The sequence below is a fragment of the Eutrigla gurnardus genome (genome assembly GCF_963514095.1).
Source record: "Eutrigla gurnardus genome assembly, chromosome: 4".
NCBI lineage: Eukaryota > Metazoa > Chordata > Actinopteri > Perciformes > Triglidae > Eutrigla > Eutrigla gurnardus.
In genome coordinates, this window is record NC_139918.1 from 1057472 (window position 1) to 1077918 (window position 20447).

The window sequence follows — 20447 nt, forward strand, 5'->3', positions numbered from 1 at the left end:
AAAAGTAAGAGGCTATTTGTCTGGGCAGAAGCAGAGATTCGATAGTGTAGGACATGCTTGTAATTCTTGTTAATGTGTTTTAAGTTCTGATCGCGGACCGCCGAGTCCGTTTGTTCATGTGCTGCTGTATTTGAATGCTGATCGTGTACCCACGCCGCTGGGTTGATTTCTGTAACAGTGTTTTCGACTAACCTCCGCCATATTCGCAAGCTCAGAAAGCCTCTACTATCAGTTAAAAGACTGGTCTCGCGGAATAAACGCCAGTTCATTCACGCGCGCCCGTGTGATAGCGGCACGCCTTCTGAGCCTCAGAATATCGCTCGCGCATTCTCTCTCTCTTTGTTTGTGTCCCGCTAACACACACACACACACACATACGCCGCACACACGTGTCCTAAGCCAGCTGTTCCCGGCGGACGCTAAGGACATAGCTACATCTGGTGGCTGCATACGGCCATCTCTCGCTCTCTCTCTCTCTCCCTCTCTCGCTACTCCATCGGACGTCAGTGGCTCCGCCCCTGAACGCTGTGAGGAATAGCTCCATCTGGTGACCGCACATAGCCATCCCTCTCTCTCTCTCTCTCAACACAAACGCACACACACACGCACGCACGCACGCACGCACACACATTCCATGTGTGTCCCTCCTTCTGTTTAGCTTAGTTTTGTGTGTTAGGTAGTTAGGTAATAAGGCTTTGTTAATTGCAGTGTTATTGATTGTGATCATTATTACTGATTTTAATAAATCTTATTATATTATAACTAGCGGTCTCTTGTGCTTGTTGTGTATATGTCACTGGATAACAGCAGGTTGTGAAGGCTAGTGCTTGAATTTCACGCCTTTTTAATTGTTCGATTGGTTTTGTACTCCTATGCCAATGATCACGATGATTGGCATGTGAGTATAAAACCTCCATATTGAGACTGAATACAGTTTTAGGTTATCTTTTCCCTGATCCCAGGGTGGTGCCCCGTTTATTCATGATTATATCATGATGATAGATTAAATATAGTTATTAATACCGATAATCACATTGATATTGATAGTTAACTGTTGATAACCAAATCTGCCCCTGCTACAACCCCAACAAACCCCAACAACGGTAATGTCCGGCAACCCAAAAACCTTCTCACGGTTGCGGATACCTCACAGGATCAATAACCCAAGACGAAATAAAGTTTTAATGACTTGTCAAGTTATTAACGTTAGCGTGCTCTCTCTCTCTCTCGGCTGTAGTGTGTCTGTCTTCATCGGCATCAGTGAAGAAAGAAAATACAAGGAACTATGAATGTGAGTGGCGCTTGAGTGTAAAAAATGCGCACCCTGCTGGTAAAATTAAAGAACTATAACTTCACACTACGACTACAACTAATTCAGACTGTATAGCTCAACATGGTTAAACTAGAAATATTGGGATTACACTGTGTGTGTAAATAAAGGGTGTTACAATTGGCATTTCTGAATCATATTGAATGCTACGGCAGCATGGAGCTAATTCTAACTACTCATATATTTATAATAAAACATCATCATGTTTCATGTTCACCATCTACCTCACCCATTCTTCCACCCACTCCTGCTCCACCCTCCCCCTGATTCAGCAGCACGGTTGCTTAGTGTTTAGCACTAATGGAATGATGTCATTCATTCACATTGTGAACTTGTATTTGGGAATATATATTTATTTAAATATATTAAAAAAATATGTGTCAAAACACAAACCCAAATACAAGTTCAAAATGTGAATGAATGACATCATTCCCCCCCCACCTCCCCTTTTCAGCGATGTCTATTCTGATGATATCAGTGTGATGTCATGGTGTGATGTGCATTATTTCAATCTTTTCCTTCATAGTCCATTCTGATGACATCACAGAGTGACATCACAGGATCAAAGGCAGTGGCTTTGATTCCAGAATCTGACATCACAGGATCAAATGCAGTGGCTTTGATTCCAGAATCTGACATCACAGGATCAAAGGCAGTGGCTTTGATCCAAGATTCTACAGAGATAATAAATAGCAGGCGAGCACATCATTTGTCGTGGTGTTGCAGGAGAGTCCGATCTAGAGATACGATCTATTACAGATACGATCTACGACAGATACGGTTTCATACAGGATGATTTACTACTGTAGGATTTCAATTGACAGCGATGCAGTCTACGTCAGACAAATCCAGTCTGCCCCAATCTGCTACAGCCTGTGCCATGGACGGAAGAACCCAGCAAGCAGACCAGCAAAGATCTGCTGGCGGTCCAGGGGGCCGTCCAGCACGTCAGTATGGTCACAAACCTTCCGTCGCTAAAGCGATGAAGAAAATCCACTGCAAGGACGGAGAGGTTCAGGGACTGAAGCAGTTTGAGGATGAATACTGGACAGAAAGAACAAACTTCTGTCACATGATTCACAAGCGCAAAGTGCATGTGAACCATCTGGAGGGCCTCATGGAGATCCGAGAGAAGGAGTTCGGAGCTGAAATCAAGAAAAGCTACAAAACCGCAAAAAAGCAGGAGTCATAGATCTACCTGCTGAAGAGAAAGCTTCAGGTGCATGAGGAGAAGGCAGAAGCCGCCCAGCACCTCAGTCAACAGAGATTTGATGAGATGGCTGCAAGGTACGAGGCAGAAATAAAAAAGCTCTCGCACCAAAGCAAAACTGAAGACGAGGAGAAGGTGACACTTTTGGAAGAGGAGGTCCGTCAGGGGGATACCGAAATCCTGCAACTCAGGAAAGATAAGGAGGGTCTCTCTCAGCAGCTGACAGAGACCACAAACCAGCTGCTGAGCAGAGAGACTGAACTCCTAGAGAGCAGCCAAGCGTGTGAAGCGTCAGTGCAGTAGTACTGTGGTAGTAGTGCTTGTAGCTAGTGCATGTTGCATGTCGGTACTACTTGCTTCCTTCTGCTTTCAGCTACGGCCACTGGCTAGCCTCCTTTGGGGATGAAAAGAGGAGCAGAGTTTGTCTCCTCCTGCCGGTACATAGCCTCTCCACCACCAAGACTCCTACAGTGCCTCCTCGCGATCACACACGGTTAACTGGGTACCTCACAGTCCCAGGCTAAACTGTAGGAGATCTCGGAGCAGCAGTGGGCCCTAGAGAGAAGGCGTGCAGGCCCATCAGTGTGTGGACATGCCCTGGCGCCTCTTAACCACTGCCCCAGCCTATGGGGAAATAGCATGGGTAGATGGGGCTCATGTCCATGCCAGGAAACCCATCTAGGAGAAGGACCTGTGGAGATAACCCGCATCAGGCAGTCACCAGCAGACCAGTGCTCTGGGAGTTTTCTGCAACTTCCCTCCACTGAAGGTTGTCATGCTCTGCATGCCACTGGAGAATGTAGGGGGGAGCCAAGACAGTGAGGGCAGAGATTGCGCGCCACTACCAACACTATAATCTATTCTCCTGCATAGGCCTCCTCCAAATACCTCAAGTTTTACAAATGTCACTATAGCTTTAAGCTGCTCTTTCATGATGCGTGGCAACATAGTTGATGTATAGATTGAAACCCAGATTTCTATTTATTTTTGACGCATTTATTGAAAAATAAAAAATTTGTGTATGAATTTTTTTTAAATGTTATATAAATTATTATTTTCATACCTTGAAAACAAAATGGGAAGTATGTCTTCTCAACAAAGGTAACAATGAATTCATCTTTTATTGGGTTTTATATTTGGCTGGTTTGCATTGTTGGGGAGTAGCAGGAGCCGATTTGGTTAATCAACAGATAACTAGAGAATGCAATTTCTACGAAATTGCGGTGTGAATGATGACTGCTGAATAGCTGACGCTACGCTGGTATGATGACTTGAATGTGTATGAAGACGTTAAAGTAGGATGAATAGTTGGAAAAGTGAGAAGAGTTTGAATTAGTATGAATGTCTTTGAAGAGTTGAATAATACCATGAATGTATGAGAGATGTGGAATATTTTAAGTTATGAATAATAGCTGACGCTACACTGGTATGATGACTTGAATGAGTATGAAGAAGGTAAAGTAGTATGAATAGTTGGAAAAGTGGGAATTAGTATGAATGTCTTTGAACAGTTGAATATTACCAATATAAGATTTGAAAATGTATGAAAAAGTAGTTGGGAGTATAATTGGGTTGAAAAAGTGGTAAAGGTTCTAATTAACTGTATTATGAATAGGATTCAGAAGATGAATAATATCCATAATGCATGCAAGTGCAAACTGTGTCAGTCAGAATGCAAGGGTTTCAATTATAAGTTTGAAACTGAATGCAGCAGAACCTAAACCTACAGAAGTATGATATCCCTACCAGGTTACCAGATGGTCAATGGCTGGTTGGAACTCCCTGGTCTGTACCAGCAGTCTTCGGCCTTGCTCTTCCAGGTGGCTCAGTATATTTAATGGAGCAGAGAGGAATATATTGCTGTACTTTTTGTGTAAGCATTGAGCAATGGCCTCCATGTTTGCTCCCTATTCCAAAGTCTCCTCATACACCTTCTTCCCTCCTCAGCCTGATAAAGCTAAACTCAATTTGTGGCTTGAAAAGTTCTACATACCCATTATATACAATACATTTTTTAAGGTTTGAATGGAGTTTCTAGCTGAGTTTGAATAAGCAGACAAGAAACATGCTTGAAAAAGTGTGAAAATGTCTAGGTCCTGCATGTGTCTGCCTGTGTGTGATCCTGCTTATAACTCAAAGGGCACATTATGTAGCGGTGATTTCAAAGACATGTCAGTAAATTGGTCTTTTTACAGTATATTTTGAACATTATTTAGTGTTATCAGCTAATCTCCAGTAGAATATCCCAGCGCTCAAATCATGGCCCGTTAAATCATGTTGTAATTATGTAACAAATTTTACAAATTGACTCATATATAAAAAATATTCATAGTTAACTGCTCCAACAGAATTACTACAATTATTTAAATTATTACCATAACTGTGTTGGGTGGATCCCTCCAAGATAGATCAGGCATACAAAGTTGCAATATTCTGTACAAAACCTTTATTCAAATTTTGCACAAGCTTGAAATAAAAACAGATGATCTGATCTTGTTGGCAGAACTTTGCATCATCAGCCTTCGACCCTCAAAGCATGTCAGGAAAAACTCCCTTAAAACCCTCTTTAGGGGAGAAAAAAGTGGAGAAACCTTTAGGTAGGCCAAGTCTTAGAGGGATCCCCTACCAGGACGGCTGAGCATGGAGTATTTGTAAAAGTTCTGTAGAAGACCGTGGCTCCGCAACAGGAATGATTGCTGCTGTTGCAATGGCTGTGTTGAGTTGAACTCTCCCTGGTGCTGAAGACTCTCTCAAAGCAGCATTTCCTGTAAACAAGATGACAGACGTCATAATAGAGCAAAACAACATTGTAAAATATGAAGTAAATAATGACAGATTTTTTTCAAACTTCACATTCAATTTGTCTGTCATTAAGGGCTTTGGAATAAGCGGAAGACAATGGATGGATGGATGGATGGATGGATGGATGGACATTCAATTTGTAATCAAATACTGTGTTGGCCTTTCGTCTTTGTTCAAAAAAATATCAAGAGACAGAGAGCAAATGCAGGGAGAGAAGTGGATGACCCAGAAAAGGTCCCCAGCTGGATAGTATATATGGTTTGTGTCCTAACCATGAAGCCACCTAGCTGAACCCTCTGCACTCCACCATAAATAGATGACATGGATTACAAATCTCTCTTAATCATTACAGCACAGTTTTTATGTTTACCTCTGCAAATGAAAATGTTATAAATTTCAAGATCAAGTCAATAACTATTATGGAAGTAAAAGTGGATTCATTTTTTGGATTAGTTCACTTACAAAATGCTTGAGTCGTGCTCAAGATAAGCAACATGGCTGTGCGCCTGTGGTTTTCCTGATGTACTGGCTCTGTTCTGTCAGCATGGCCTGGTCAGTAGGATGTACGCTGAAACAGAAAAGTTACCTCGCTAAGCACAAATCCTGCTTCGTAGTACAGGCCCCAGGCTTTGGTAAACTCATTTCAAGCACTCAAACAGTTCGTCCACATGAGTAAAGGTATGTTTTCATAAGAGATATGAAGGATTTCAAAAAGCGGAATTCAATTTTTCAGACATCTGGGCATCAACCCCTGTCTGTTGATGCCCAGTGCTACGTTAATAGGAAACTGTTTCCCTCCATCCAGCTACAAGCAGTCTGTGACCACAAAGGCAAGTACCTGGACATTTTCACAGGCTACCCATGCTCTGTCCACGATTCAAGGGTCCTGAAAAACAGCCTGATATACACAACCCAGCGATATCCACCCCAAGGTTTTTATATCCTTGGGGATGGTGGGTATCCCTGCTTGTCTGCCCCCATTGCCCTCATCACGCCTTACAAGGAGCCAGTCCACCTTGCCACAGCTAGGCGCTTTAACCACCACCACGCCAAGGCGAGATCAGTGATTGAGAGGTCCTTTGGGAGCATGAAGACCCGATGGAGGGCAATATTTTTTAAGGCGCTGGAGGTGAAGCCAACGTTTGCACACGACGTCATAGCCTGTTGTGCCATCCTCCACAATATTTGTCTCTCCAATGGTGACATTGTGGAGCCAGCGGAGGAAGTCATCAGGCCAGATGGAGACGGTGGAGATCCACATCACCAGGATCAGCGCAGTGGGGAGCGCATTCGGGAGCTTTTGACCGCAGCCATCTCTGCTCCCGATTGTCAAGTTGCGGCTCTGGAGGACCACAACTATATGCAAATATGAAAGCATAAGATTAGATGCATTGGGTTAGGGTTTATTTATTCATTTATTTATTTATTCATTTATTTATATATATATATATATATATATATATATATATATATATATATATATAAATAATGGTATATATATAGTTGACATAATTGTTGAAAATTGTTCAATGAATCATATTGTTATTATAAATGATTAAGTTTGTAAATTTATTTATTTATTCATAATATATATATAGTTAACATAATTGTTGTGGGGGAGTATGTGAAGTTGTTTAATTTATCATATTGTTGTTATTATAATGATTAAGTTTGTATATTTGTTATTTATTTATTCATTCATTCATTGTAATATATAGAGTTGACATAATTGTTGGGGGAGTTTGTAAAGTCGTTTAATTAATCATATTATTGTTATTGTTATACTGATTTGTATATTTATTCACTTGATTTTTCATTTAATGTATTATAACGTCAAATTGTTGTTTTTTGTTAGTCACCTTGACACTTTTGTCTTTGAAATATACAAAGAAACACCTCACCTACTCTGGAAACACATTTATTTAACAATTCACATTCTTTCAACTATTCTTTCAAGTAGAGACAGCAGCCTCTCCTCCCTCTCTTCTTCTCTCCTGGCCCTCTCCTCCGCCCTAGCACTCACTGCCTCAAGGAATTCTAGGACAGGGTCTGCCCTCTGCCTCTTTTTTGTCTGTGCTGGCCCTGCCTCTGCTGGCCCTGCCTCTTCTGGGCTGCTGTCAGCTGGGGATGGGGGTGCTCTTTGGGCGTCAGGAGAGGACACTGCAGCAGCCCTGGAACTTTCCCCCCAGGCCGAGGCAACAAGGACAGGAGGCCGGATGGATGGCCTCCCGCCAAGTGCCTCGTCCATCAGGGGGTACCACTTCCAGGACGATGCAGTGTCCTCCCCTGACTCAGTCCCCTGGCCTGTTGGTGGCTTCTTGAGTTCCTTTGAATTATAGGTGTTCATTTAATAAGCCAAATATATTGTCACCACAGGATGTTTCTCACAAAGAGCCAAGACAAATCATACCTTGTAGGTTTTTTTTAAGTTTTCCCACTTCTTCCCCGCCCTAGCTGGGGATAAGACCCCCTCCAGGCCCATTTCCTTCAAGACAACCCTACAGAATAAAGCAAAGTATGACTTATATCAGTACTAATCAAATACACTGTTAAATATGCACAATAATATTGTGCAATGTGATATTATATATCATTATACAATACGTGTAGCCTCGTAATTGTTATTTTGCCTAGGCTTGTCAGATTTACAGATTATATAGCACAGATTGTAATCAGAGGTAATCACAGGTAATCAGAGTTTAAGACTATAATAAATTCACAAAATTGTAAAATTCAGTAAGGAACAAAATGATGCTATCACTCAAATTTGTTTGCTTACTCCCATCCATGCAGAGCCGCATTTCGTTGGCCTGAGAACAGCTCGTTGTGCTTCATTCACATTTTAATTAGTGTTTCCACATCCTCATCAGTCCCTTGAAACAAGAAACAGAAAAGCATATATTTTTTTAACACACCGCCAATTGGGAAAAGAGAACAAACGTTATGATCAGATGTGAGCGGCTGTCTGCTACTAGCGTTAGCTTTAGTGTTAGCTTAGTGTTAACGTTAGCTAGCAGATACAAACAACAAACAGGATGCTTCTCCACCAAGAAATCGGCTCGTTTTAAAACTACTGGCATAAAAACTACGCCACTAAAGTATTACACGCATGAAATGTGTACATTCTAACGTTACTTACATTTGTAGACAAAAGCGGCGTTTGGTGCGGCGTTTGGTGCGGCGGCCATTTCGTCTCCTTCTTCTCCTCTGACAAACCACGGCAGCATTGCATTGTGGGATACGGGAGCACAATGTAGTGTACATCGCTTGTTCACTCAATTTTGCGGTGCATTGTGGGTATTTTGTCGTCCACTACATAGTGGATGAAATCAGCCACGGAGAATTCGAACAACACTACAAAATGGCGAACATACTATATAGTGCACTACATCCGTGATAGGGGGCGATTTCGAACACAGCTATAGTATTAACAACACACGGTACAAATTGACTCCGAAATTAACGTTACGGTGTACCAACGGTTATTCCCGTCGGATATCAGCGTTAACCAGAACCAACACTGGAGTTCATCCATTTCTGGATAAACTGGTAAAAAATATATTAAAAGTGATTTGGCTAAATCGTTATAGTTGCTTTCTGTGAGTTTAACATGTATTTGTGACTGTTGGCTAAATTACAATGTTGCGAAGCTAATGTCGGTGTCGTGCCAAAAAGTGATCGTCTGCCAGAATTTGATTTCCGGTCGCGGGAGCGCGCACAGCAGCCCGTTGAGCGGTAGCGTTTAAACGTCTGGTTTTAATACGTCTGGTCATAATATGCGGATACACACAAATGTACGTCCGCAATTATAGCAAAGGTATGTGTCTTAGAAAGTTTAACGTTTGTTGTTACCTAATTATCACAACTGTGGCCTAAAGAAGTGTAGTTTGTAGCGAAATCAGCCCTGACAACTACGTGATAGACATGTCTCTGTGCTGGGTATGTCTGATGCCTTTGTTTAGCCCTGTCTTATGAATTAGACTGTAGCCTAATGAATGTGATTTATAGGTGTGGATTTTCAATAAAGAAATGATCACTTTTGCAAGTATCCTCGTGACTCTGCATCATCTTTTATCTGATCTGGGCTCTACATCTGCTTCCCATGTTTGGATGTGTCTTGTATATCTAATATTCTTGTTTATGCCTAATATTTGGAGACAATACTATGAAAGACATGATTTGGGAGGGTTACATAAGCCTATAAATAGAACAGTTTTCACCTGCCAAAAGCTGATTGAAGGCCAAATACAGTTACTGAGAGGTTATTTCTGCCTAAATATGACTTGATCTCATTCTTGAGCTTCATAATATAAAGATCTGAGCTCACAGGACAGCTTGCAATTCTTTTAAAGGACCATTACAACACAAAATGGGCCTTTTCACCTGCCAAAAAGTGATTGAAGGCCAAATACAGTTACTGAGAGGTTATTTCTGCCTAAATATGACTTGATCTCATTCTTGAGCTGCATAATATAAAGATCTGAGTTCAAGAGACAGCTTGAATTTCTTTTAAAGGACCATTACAACAGAAAATGGGCCTTTTCACCTGCCAAAAAGTGATTGAAGGACATATACAGTTACTGAGAGGTTATTTCTGCCTAAATATGACTTGATCTCATTCTTGAGCTTCATAATATAAAGATCTGAGCTCAAAGGACAGCTTGAATTTCTTTTAAAGGAACATTACAACACAAAATGGGCCTTTTCACCTGCCAAAAACTGATTGCAGCTCCTTCCTTCTAACCTAACACATTTTCTGCCATAAAATGACTTTAAATCACTGCACTATCAACATTTCAACGACAAGACCTTGTTGCTTGTCTTGGTTAAAACAATGTTCCTACTAGGGATGAGCGAGTACAGCATTATCTGTATCTGTATCTGTTAACCATATGAATTATCTGTATCTGTATCTGTACTCGGAGTGGGCGGGGCCTAACCCGGAAGTGGGCGGGATTTAACCCGGAAGTGGGTCTGGTTGTCTTGAAATGAGCGAGGTTTTAACTGGTATGTTATTTTAAGCATGCATTTGATATGGGCTGATCAGAAATTGTTATTTATTGCTGATTAGAAAACTATTTACAGGACAGCATCAGCATTGAGCTTCAGATCAATGGTTTTGATCACGATAGCAAACGAACTATTTACAGAACAAGTTTTGCAACAATGAATACAACACATGCGGTTGCAATTATCAAGTAAAATGTAATGAACAAGAGTTTTCATACTCAACAATAACTTTTTTCTTTTAACTTTAATTTTTTTTTTCCCACACCAGGTGTGTGTGTGTGTGTGTGTAGCTTGATTTCCAATATTTATACCACTACCAGCTTTATTTTTTCACGAAATACAGCAAGAAAGTGTTAGAGCCAGGCAGCCAGATGACGGTTAAAAAAAGAAAAAGAAAAATCTCCGACAGGCAGAGACGAAACGCGAGCCGGCACCACGTCTGAACGAAGTACCAGAACTCTACTAGTTCATAAGTAAGTACCAACCTAAGTAATAACAAACCTGAAGCTGAAGAAAGAAACCCTAAACATTAACGGAAAACGACCCGCGAACCTGAGGGACTGAGGGAGAGACAGAGAGCTGTTCTGTGTGTGAGTGATCAGAGCGGACACAACAACACATCTGCGAGTGTGTAGGGGAGGGGCTGTAGCATATCACAGGTCGCAGACACAGTCAGCTACCCAATGAGGATTTTTATTTAATCCGAGCACAGATATTGACTCGTATTACTCGTATAATACTCGTACTCGGCAAAAGTGCTTTATCCGTACCGGATACTAGTTTCAGCCGAGTATCCGGCTCAACTCTAGTTCCTACCTTCTGACCATAGAAATACCACTTTATAAGAATTATTGAAATTCATAAGTTTTGGCATAAAATATATTTATTTTCTACATATATACATACATACACACACACACACACATACACATACATACCTACATATATTTGTTTCTTCGTATGCATGCATCTACATACATACATCTGTACATACATACGTACATACAAACTTATCTAGCAATATTAGCTGCAGTTGCTACTTGCATGCTTCACAAATATATTTCTTGCGGCCTCTGCGTGGGTACTTGGCACAGCTTTTGTGGAACCACCTTGGGCAGATGTCACATCCGATCTGAATTTGACAACAGGAAATCAAAAAATTGTGATTAAATTGTTAAGCAATTATGATAATAAACACATAACATAATTTAAATTGGAAAAAATTAAAAACATTTCATAATGTTTAGGTTTTTTAAATATATATAAATCAGACTTTAGAAAGAAAAATAAAACATAAACAGTTACCCAAAGAGTGTCCCCTTGCTGCTCCCCACAGATATGGCACAGGTCAGTCAAGTCATCTGGCAAAACAAGGCACAACAATAATTTCTCTTAACTATGAGCTATGTTTGTCAGAGTAAATGATAACCTATTATATTCATTATTATAAAAAGGAAGGGGAAAAAAACACCTGTATTCTCAAGAAGAGAGACAGCAATGTGCTCTCTCATGGTGTTTACACCTGATGTGGAATTGTCAAACTCCAACGGGAATCCACCCAGAATGCACTCAGCAAACTGTGAATAAGAGGCACAAGAATGGATTCACCACCCTGCCCTCTTCTGTAGGAGTGACGTATATATGAACACTGTGGTTTTAGAACATGTTTAAAAAACAACTCTGCCTTCTATAGCTGGTGTTATAAGTACTGCAACAATTCCATTATTTGCATAACACAATATTGAGACAGATTTATTTTATTTTTTTTCCTTTTTATTTATTTATTTATTATTTTATTTTTTTATATATATATATATATATATATATATATATATATACATATAAAGATACTTTAATATTATAATTCATCTTTGTATCTTTTTTGTTAAAGGTTTTGTTTTATATCATATTCATTTACTTGCTTAATTATTTGCATACATGTCTTTTGTCCTATCCTGTCCATGTCTGTTTGCTCTTGTCTGTCTTTATCTTTTATATATAATTTTTCTTTTTATTTAGTTTTTCTTATGTTGAGGAAGCTGGGGGTGGGTATGGGAGGGGTTAAGAAGAAATAATAATTTGAAAAAACTGTCTCTGAATGTACATCATACTTTGTCATAATTTTCTTTAATAAAATGTTTAAACAAAAAAAAAAAAGAATGGATTCATTTTCATAGTGAACAGTAATCTTACGAGAAGTGTTTGAAAGTTATTGAAGCACCCAATGCCCAAAATTAATTGTAGCATCAGTCTTAGTTAATTAAAGTAACCCAATGCAAGTATGCAATGCGTTTATTGTCTGCTATAATCATTACATCCAGTGTGGTGTACCAGTGTACCAAATAAATTTGTTATTTTGATTATCCAAGAGTTGTACCTTGGTGCTGGAGAAAGAAAATTGCAATTCATTCCAATCCTAACATTAATCGTAATCATGCTATGTACCTTCAATGCATAGGCCCCACAGGACGTTCCATCCTGTTGAATTGGGTGAGTCATCACATCACATGCCCATCGGGAAGGATTGAGCCCCATGTGTCTCATGAATGATCTAAAAACACAAATACATATTATCTACATATGCAGTATAAATTGGTCCAGCATTACTTTTACAGTCCTCTGATAAAGTAAACATTTAAAATGTCCACTGCATCAATGTCATTAATTCAATTTAATTCAATTCAATTTTATTTATAGTGTCAAATCACAACAGAAGTCATCTCAGGACACTTAACACATTGAGCAGGACTAGAATACGCTCAAAATTTCAAGAGTCAACACAATTTCAAAATCCCAACATCACCCAGGGGCAAGCGTTACAGCGACAGTGGCGAGAAAAAACTGCCTTAATAGGCTTTTAGGCAGAAATCTCGTGCAGCCCAGGCCCTTGGGTTCCAACTGCATTTGGTGTTGGTAGTATGGTAGTAGTAGCATTAACAGTAGCGGTGGTATTAACAGTAGCAATAGTATCAACAGTAGTAGTCCATGGCAGCAGGCACAGCTACGCCGAGATGGATCCATCCCAACCACGTCGCCGTAAACCAGAAAGCAGGAGTAGTTGAGCAGTCACACAGCGGGCAGGTGGAGCTACAATATGGTGTTTCCAGCATCAGGCCAGTTAGCAGTCTGCATCGGTCAGGACCTCAGTGGACTCTGCTGGACCAGAAAGCATAGCCAGACTCCCGGGAGTGATCCCGGGAGTAGTCAAGTTAGTGACAGTACAGATGCCGATTTTAGTCAATTACTTTAATTAAAAATACAGGCGGTAAGAGGCAAACAAGACCACAACATCGGTGCAGTCCGGATCAGGTTCCACCACGGTCCAGGGAGACCTGCTAGGCAAGAGAGCACAGGGACTCCGGGGGAACATACACAGTGAGAGAGAGCGCGCGAGAGAGAGAGAGAGAGAGGGGGGGCTCAGTGTGTCACTATAATCCCCCAGCAGTCTAGGCCTATAGCAGCTTAACCAAGAGCTGGCTCAGGGCAAACCTGAGCCAGCCCTAGCTATAAGCGGTGTCAAAGAGAAAGGTTTTAAGCCTACTCTTAAATGTGGGAACAGTGTCTGCCTCACGAACCAGAACCGGAAGACGGTTCCACAGAAGAGGAGCTTGATGGCTGAAAGCTCTGGCCCCTGTTCTAATTTTGGAGACTTTAGGAACTACAAGTAACCCTTTATTCTGAGAGCGTAGTGCTCTAGGAGGACAGTAGAGTTTAATGAGCTCTTTAAGATATGATGATGCCAGTCCATTAAGAGCCTTGTAAGTGAGGAGAAGGATTTTAAATTCTATTCTGGATTTTACTGGCAGCCAGTGCAGAGAAGCTAATACAGGAGAAATGTGATCCCTTCTTCTGGTTTTAGTCAGAACACGAGCTGCAGCATTCTGAACCAGCTGGAGAGATTTAAGAGATTTATTAGAGCAGCCTGATAATAAAGAATTACAATAGTCCAGCCTTGAGGTAACAAATGCATGGACGAGTTTTTCTGCATCTTTTTGAGACAGCATTGGCCTAATTTTAGTAATGTTACGCAGGTGAAAGTAGGCTGTCCTCGTGGTTTGTTTAATATGCGAGTCAAAGGACAGGTCCTGATCAAAGATAACTCCAAGGTTTCTTACAGTAGCATTTGAGGCGATGGCAATCCCATCAATAGTCGCTATATCTTTAGACAGCGAGCTTCGGAGGAGTTTAGGCCCAAGTACAATAACTTCCGTTTTATCGGAGTTTAACATCAGGAAATTGCAGGTCATCCAGGATTTTATGTCATCCACACTTGCCTGGAGTTTAACTAGCTGATTGGTTTCTTCAGGCTTGATCGATAGATATAACTGAGTATCATCAGCATAGCAATGGAAGTTTATAGAGTGTCCTCTAATAATGTTGCCTAAAGGAAGCATATATAAGTTGAAAAGAATTGGTCCGAGCACAGAACCTTGAGGAACACCGTATTTAACTTCAGTGTGCCTGGAGGATTTTTCATTGACATGTACAAACTGAGATCGATTGAATAAATAGGACTTAAACCAGCTTAATGCGTTTCCTTTGATGCCAATTAATTTTTCCAGTCTACATATTAGAATCTCATGGTTAATGGTGTCAAATGCAGCACTAAGATCTAGCAGAACAAGTACAGAAACCAGTCCTTTGTCAGAAGCAATAAGAAGGTAATTTGTAATTTTCACCAGAGCTGTCTCTGTACTATGATGTACTCTAAATCCTGACTGGAAGTCCTCAAGTAGACTGTTATTGTTGAGAAAGTCACACAGTTGATTGGCGACTACTTTCTCAAGGATCTTAGAGAGAAAAGGAAGATTTGATATTGGTCTGTAGTTTGATAAAACCCCTGGATCTAGAGTAGGCTTCTTAAGAAGAGGTTTAATTACAGCTACTTTAAATGACTGTGGCACATAGCCTGTTAATAAAGACACATTGATCATATCTAATAGCGACGCGCTAACTAAGGGTAAGACTTCTTTCAGCAGCCTGGTTGGTATCGGGTCTAGGAGACAGGTTGAAGGTTTAGAAGAAGAGATCATTGACGTTAGTTGGTTTAGGTTGATTGGAGAAAAGCAGTCTAAATATATATCAGGTCTTAATGCTAGTTCTAAAACAACTGACAATTACAGTTTTGATAATGCTAAAGTATGAATAGTTTCTTAATGGTTCCAACCATTTTTGATGGTGGAATAAAGCATGACAGTGGAGCATGAGAAAGTAAAAACTTGATTCAAAAGGAAAGGAGAATTACCTTGGACTTGCTACTTAAAGGAACTTAGGGCAGGATTTGTGAAAAAATAAACATTCACTTTAAGTCTTTTAATGCTAATGGGTGATGAAGCGTTCAAAACCAAAAAGAATGAGACCACACACATATCTCCCCATTGCCTTGAACAGGCTGTGTGCTGCATGATGTACTGCAATTCGTGGTCCGAATTTCCCGCGCAGTCCGGCGGACGTGACGTCAAATGACGCTGAATGCGCGTACTCGACGGCTTGGAGACCGGAAAAAGACAAGCGCGGTGGATTCAAGTACTGTATGTGTAGTAATGGACTCTGCTTCGGCCGGAAAATGACCCACCACCACACAAAGTCCACTAAAAAGTAATACCAAGAAGAAAACGAAGGTTTTATCAGCGGCAAGTCGTGAGTCCAAACGAAGTTATGACCAAAGCCGGGCTGGCACCCGGATAAACATTGGATATGCGTTCGACTCATGGAGGCTGCTTCAATTTGAACTCGGACTGAAAACAGATGCTGACATGGCTAATTTCCTAGTAACCAGGTAAGAATACATTACAGGTCATGTTTACGGGTGGATTTGAAAATCTTATGAGATCACCGAGGACTCGGAATGAGCTAAAGTGCAAAGTAGCGTTAGCTGCTAACATGTAACTTAGTCCAACGCTGTGTAACACTGAATAATTACAGACTGCGCATTGTCCACGGTCCTGTAGTCTGAAACCGAATAGTTATAAATATGTCCCTTTTATATATGGGACCGAAAGCCCAACTGTTATCCGGTAGGTGACGTTAGCAGCTGGCTGTAGCAACAGGCTAACGATTGTGTTGTGTTGACGTGTTGATGATACTGTTGTGATGTAGCTGAATAAAAGGCATTTAGAGCTAACCGTGAAGTGCACAATCGCATGTAAACAAGCTCAGAGAGAGAGCTTTTAGCATTTATTTTTTTTGACTTGTGTTGTACCTTCCACACAAGATTGCTCCAGACATTATACATTGCGTTGTATGTAAAGCAGAAGAAATTGTTTGTAAAAGTGAAGCGCACAATATTACCAAACGACTGAGACGCGTATTTTCATATTATTGTTGTTGCAGGCAAACATTGTATGGCCATAGTTGTTCTGGCCAAAGAGAAAAGACACCAAGGTAGCAAAGTCACAGCCAGCTTGCTGACTCAGACTGTAACTTTTTAAAATATTGCTGTTTTCCAGCTACCAGAAGAAGCAAACTCCTGAAGCAGCTACTCAGGGAAGTAAGGAGATGAGAACATCAACACCCAGCAAGCGGACAGCTGCTAAAATCTCTCATCGATTATCACCAATCGAACCAGTGTCTGAGGGGTTAGTATGTTTTCAGGAATTTCAATCTTTTCAGAATATAGACAAAACAACAAACAATATTATAATATAAAATAACATGAAGTGCTGACATGTATTTAGCCACACTTCCCAACTACACACACACCACTGATTACACTGGTGACATTAACTTGACAGGGAAGATATTCTAATGGCTGGAGTTGGAGCATTGGTATGTGTTCTAACGCTACTGTTCTCTTCTCTCCATAAAGGCCTCAGCTACATGATCCAGAGATGTGAGCAAGAGAAGAGAGAAGACAAGACCGTCTTGTTTACCAGACATTTATTTTATTATAAACATATAAAAAATAAATACAAAATAAAACTATGTACATACTGCAAATTTGAAAAATACTTTATTTTTCTGTAAACTTTGAAAATAAATATAAAAATATAGAATCTACATAAATGGTTTTTATTTTTGGATGAAATCTTTGGCTGAAAAATGTTATTTTTTGAGGTATTGTAGAAATTGTCAGTCCGGCACCCTAAATGGAGCTTCCTTGTAACCTGTGTAATTCGCAAAAGGGTCAGGGAATTTGGCCCGGATGCGAATAACACAGCAGCTCGGTATCGGCCTCCGGTTCCCTCTTCCCAGACGCCCATTCTGCCATATCGTAAATTGCCGGTAGGCAGCAAACCGAAACTCTCTGTTATCGCTGCCCACATCTTGGCTGTCCTCCAGAGCGAAGATGTCGTTCCACGTCATCCTGACCAGACGCAGTGTACCCTCATCCAGGCAGTACATTCTCCAGATGGGCACTCCTGCTCAGACACTGGTCCGGAGCCTGCCGACAGCACAAGTTCTACATTTGGGTTGGCATGCGTCGGCAGTTCAGGCAGGTGCACCAAGCAGGCTGCCCTCTATCTGGAACATGTGTGCCACTCCTTCCAGAGTCAATTCCAAATCCTGAAACAAAAACATTGAGAACAATAATAAGAATAACTTTAGTAATCCTCAAAGGGATGTTATGATTTTATTTGATGTTATTTTTATTCTGATTCAACTTAGTATAATACCAGTTATGACATATTGACATTTCTGTTTTTCTTGTATTTACTTTGTTTTCATCAGTGCTATTCATACCATTTATATTGTCTTATAATGGAAATGGTTTCACAAATTATCTCAGTGACACTGGCACATAACATGGCTTGAGACATTGAATCATACTACTGCTGTTACATGATAATGACTGTACACTTATGTCAGCTTGTTAGCAAGCTTTATCCAATGTTATAAATATTAGCTATGTTGGTAATTACCACAGTCAGAAATTAGCTGCAGCCACAAAGCCAAATGCTCTTCAAATACCATAACGTTGATGGCAGGCACATTAGCTTCACTCACCAGTCACAAAACAATGGTTATCGCTAGCTCGTTATTCACCGTGGCTGGTGAAGTTTGAACTTTAGTAACCATTTGGCCAGTGTAAGGTAAACGTACTTTACATTACAACTGTCATTTTGCTGAATGAATGCGCTAATGTTGTCAAAGAAACATCCTAAAGTTACACTAAAATAAACACTTGTTTACTTACTTCGTCGCTTGACATGATGCTGTTCGCAGATATATGCTACCAACGTAGTTCCGCGGAGGCATGTGCGGAGGTCTTGTAGTAAACAGTCACGTGAACAGCGAGTAAATAAATAACCGTGTCACAGCATCAGCTGCACTGAAGAGTTCATGCGCGCTCCCGCGCCGGCTTGGCAGATGGCTGCAGTTACCCTAACGGCCGTCGTGTCACTGTTGAGTCTTATTTCTTGATCCTGCCCTAAGTTCCTTTAAGAAGACTTAAGAAGATGCATTCATTTTTAGTACAGTACAGGGAAACATACTATTACAACCTTTTACTAACTGTATTTGTCATTTGCATAACAATTGGGATAGGAAAATAAATAGGATGCAATAAAGTAAGACTTAGGAAAAGGGAGTTTTCTTAACATAGCTGGAAAGGATGATGTAGAATTATGGGCTGAAATAACAGCCTAAGATAGGTCTCTATTATTTAAGTTATGTAGCAGTAGGTGGATCACATATTCACAGCTGTTGACAGGCCTATACTTTTCTCAAAATCTATAACCCTTTCCTTTTATTTGCTAACCTCCACATCTAAGACTTTCCCTAAAGTAGGCTAAATGTATTAACTTATCTCTTTAAGTTATTAATGTATCACTAATGTGAAAAAAAAACCAACATACTGTACTGACTTGATCTGGCCAGTATTTACAGTAATAGTTTTATTTGTGTGTAATTTACTGTAATTCAAAAATGTAACTTTGTTGTCCATTACTTTTAACCTTTTGTACTTACAGTGCCACCCTAAAAGAATGCAAACTAAATTACCTTGTGATATCCTTGCAGTTATTTACAGCTGTTTTTCTTTCACCCAATGGATCCAGAAAAACTGCTTTTCTCTCAGCTGGTAAGATCACCTACATATAGAGTTAAAATTTAATCAGAATGCTGTAGCTTTGCAGTTCTTCACGTGTAGCTGAATAACATGTGTACATATGCACCAAACCATGTTGAAAAAAATGATTACCACCAGCATCCAGTGATGACCCTTATTCACAATGCCCGTGATGTATCTGTACATCTGTGGGACAATCTGTAAGATAACAAATCAAAAGTGCCTAATGTTGATAAAATGTTGTGCTGTATTTATTAGTAAGATAACATGAGGCAGTATTGTTTATTACCTTAACCTTGGGTTTCTTTCCCTCCCATATGTTTGTCATTTCAAAGGAGTCCACTGCAAATGCCCTCTCTGTGTTCTCCTCATTATATTTTTTAACAAGGAGGGTCAGATATGCGTTGATAACCTGTGATTTTTAAAATAAATGTTTAGAAACATATTTTTTTGTAAAAAATTATAAGAATTTGATTTTTAGAAAATGTTTTCCCTATTGGCCATACTTTTAAGTTAAAAGTATGGCCAATAGGGAAAACATTTTCTAAGAAAATAATGTTAACACCTCACCTCACTTTCAAACTCTCTTTGGGGACCCATGTTGAAAATGTCCCAAAAGAACACCTTGTACGGGCCGACTTTGGAGAGGAGCACATAAACATTCTTCCCCTTCCATGCATCTTTGACATCTATAAAAACAATTTTTAAAGTTGCAGGGATGAATTTCTGTCGGTACTTATTTAATTATCAAACATAAATGTGAAATTGTCAGCTCCAGCATTTGAAGCTTGCATATATATATATATATATATATATAGGGTGGGCCAGTGGTGGACGGTGGGCCAGCGCTGGACGGTGGAACAGCGGTGGAGGGTGGGCCAGCGGTGGACACTGGGTCAGCGGTGGAGGGTGGGACAGCGGTGGAGGGTGGGACAGTGCTGGAGGGTGGGCCAGCAGTGGAGGGTGGGCCAGCGGTGGAGGGTGGGCCAGCAGTGGAGGGGATGGTGGATGAGAGTCTACGCGGAACCCTTGGCTGTTCCTCCGCATAGACAACCAAGTGGTCTGTATTGATTTTAGGAACCACC

The 20447-nt window shown here is 40.4% G+C and overlaps 2 long non-coding RNA genes across 2 annotated transcripts in view; both read left to right on the forward strand.

Annotated features, from left to right (window-relative positions):
• Positions 1-20447, forward strand: part of LOC311012040 — a 264577-nt gene that overhangs the window by 155854 nt on the left and 88276 nt on the right. The window lies entirely within an intron of this gene.
• LOC311012037 lies at positions 15701-17298 on the forward strand. Its single transcript, XR_014596971.1, has 4 exons — positions 15701-16068; positions 16101-16131; positions 16802-16930; positions 17161-17298. It is a non-coding gene; the product is annotated as an uncharacterized lncRNA (long non-coding RNA).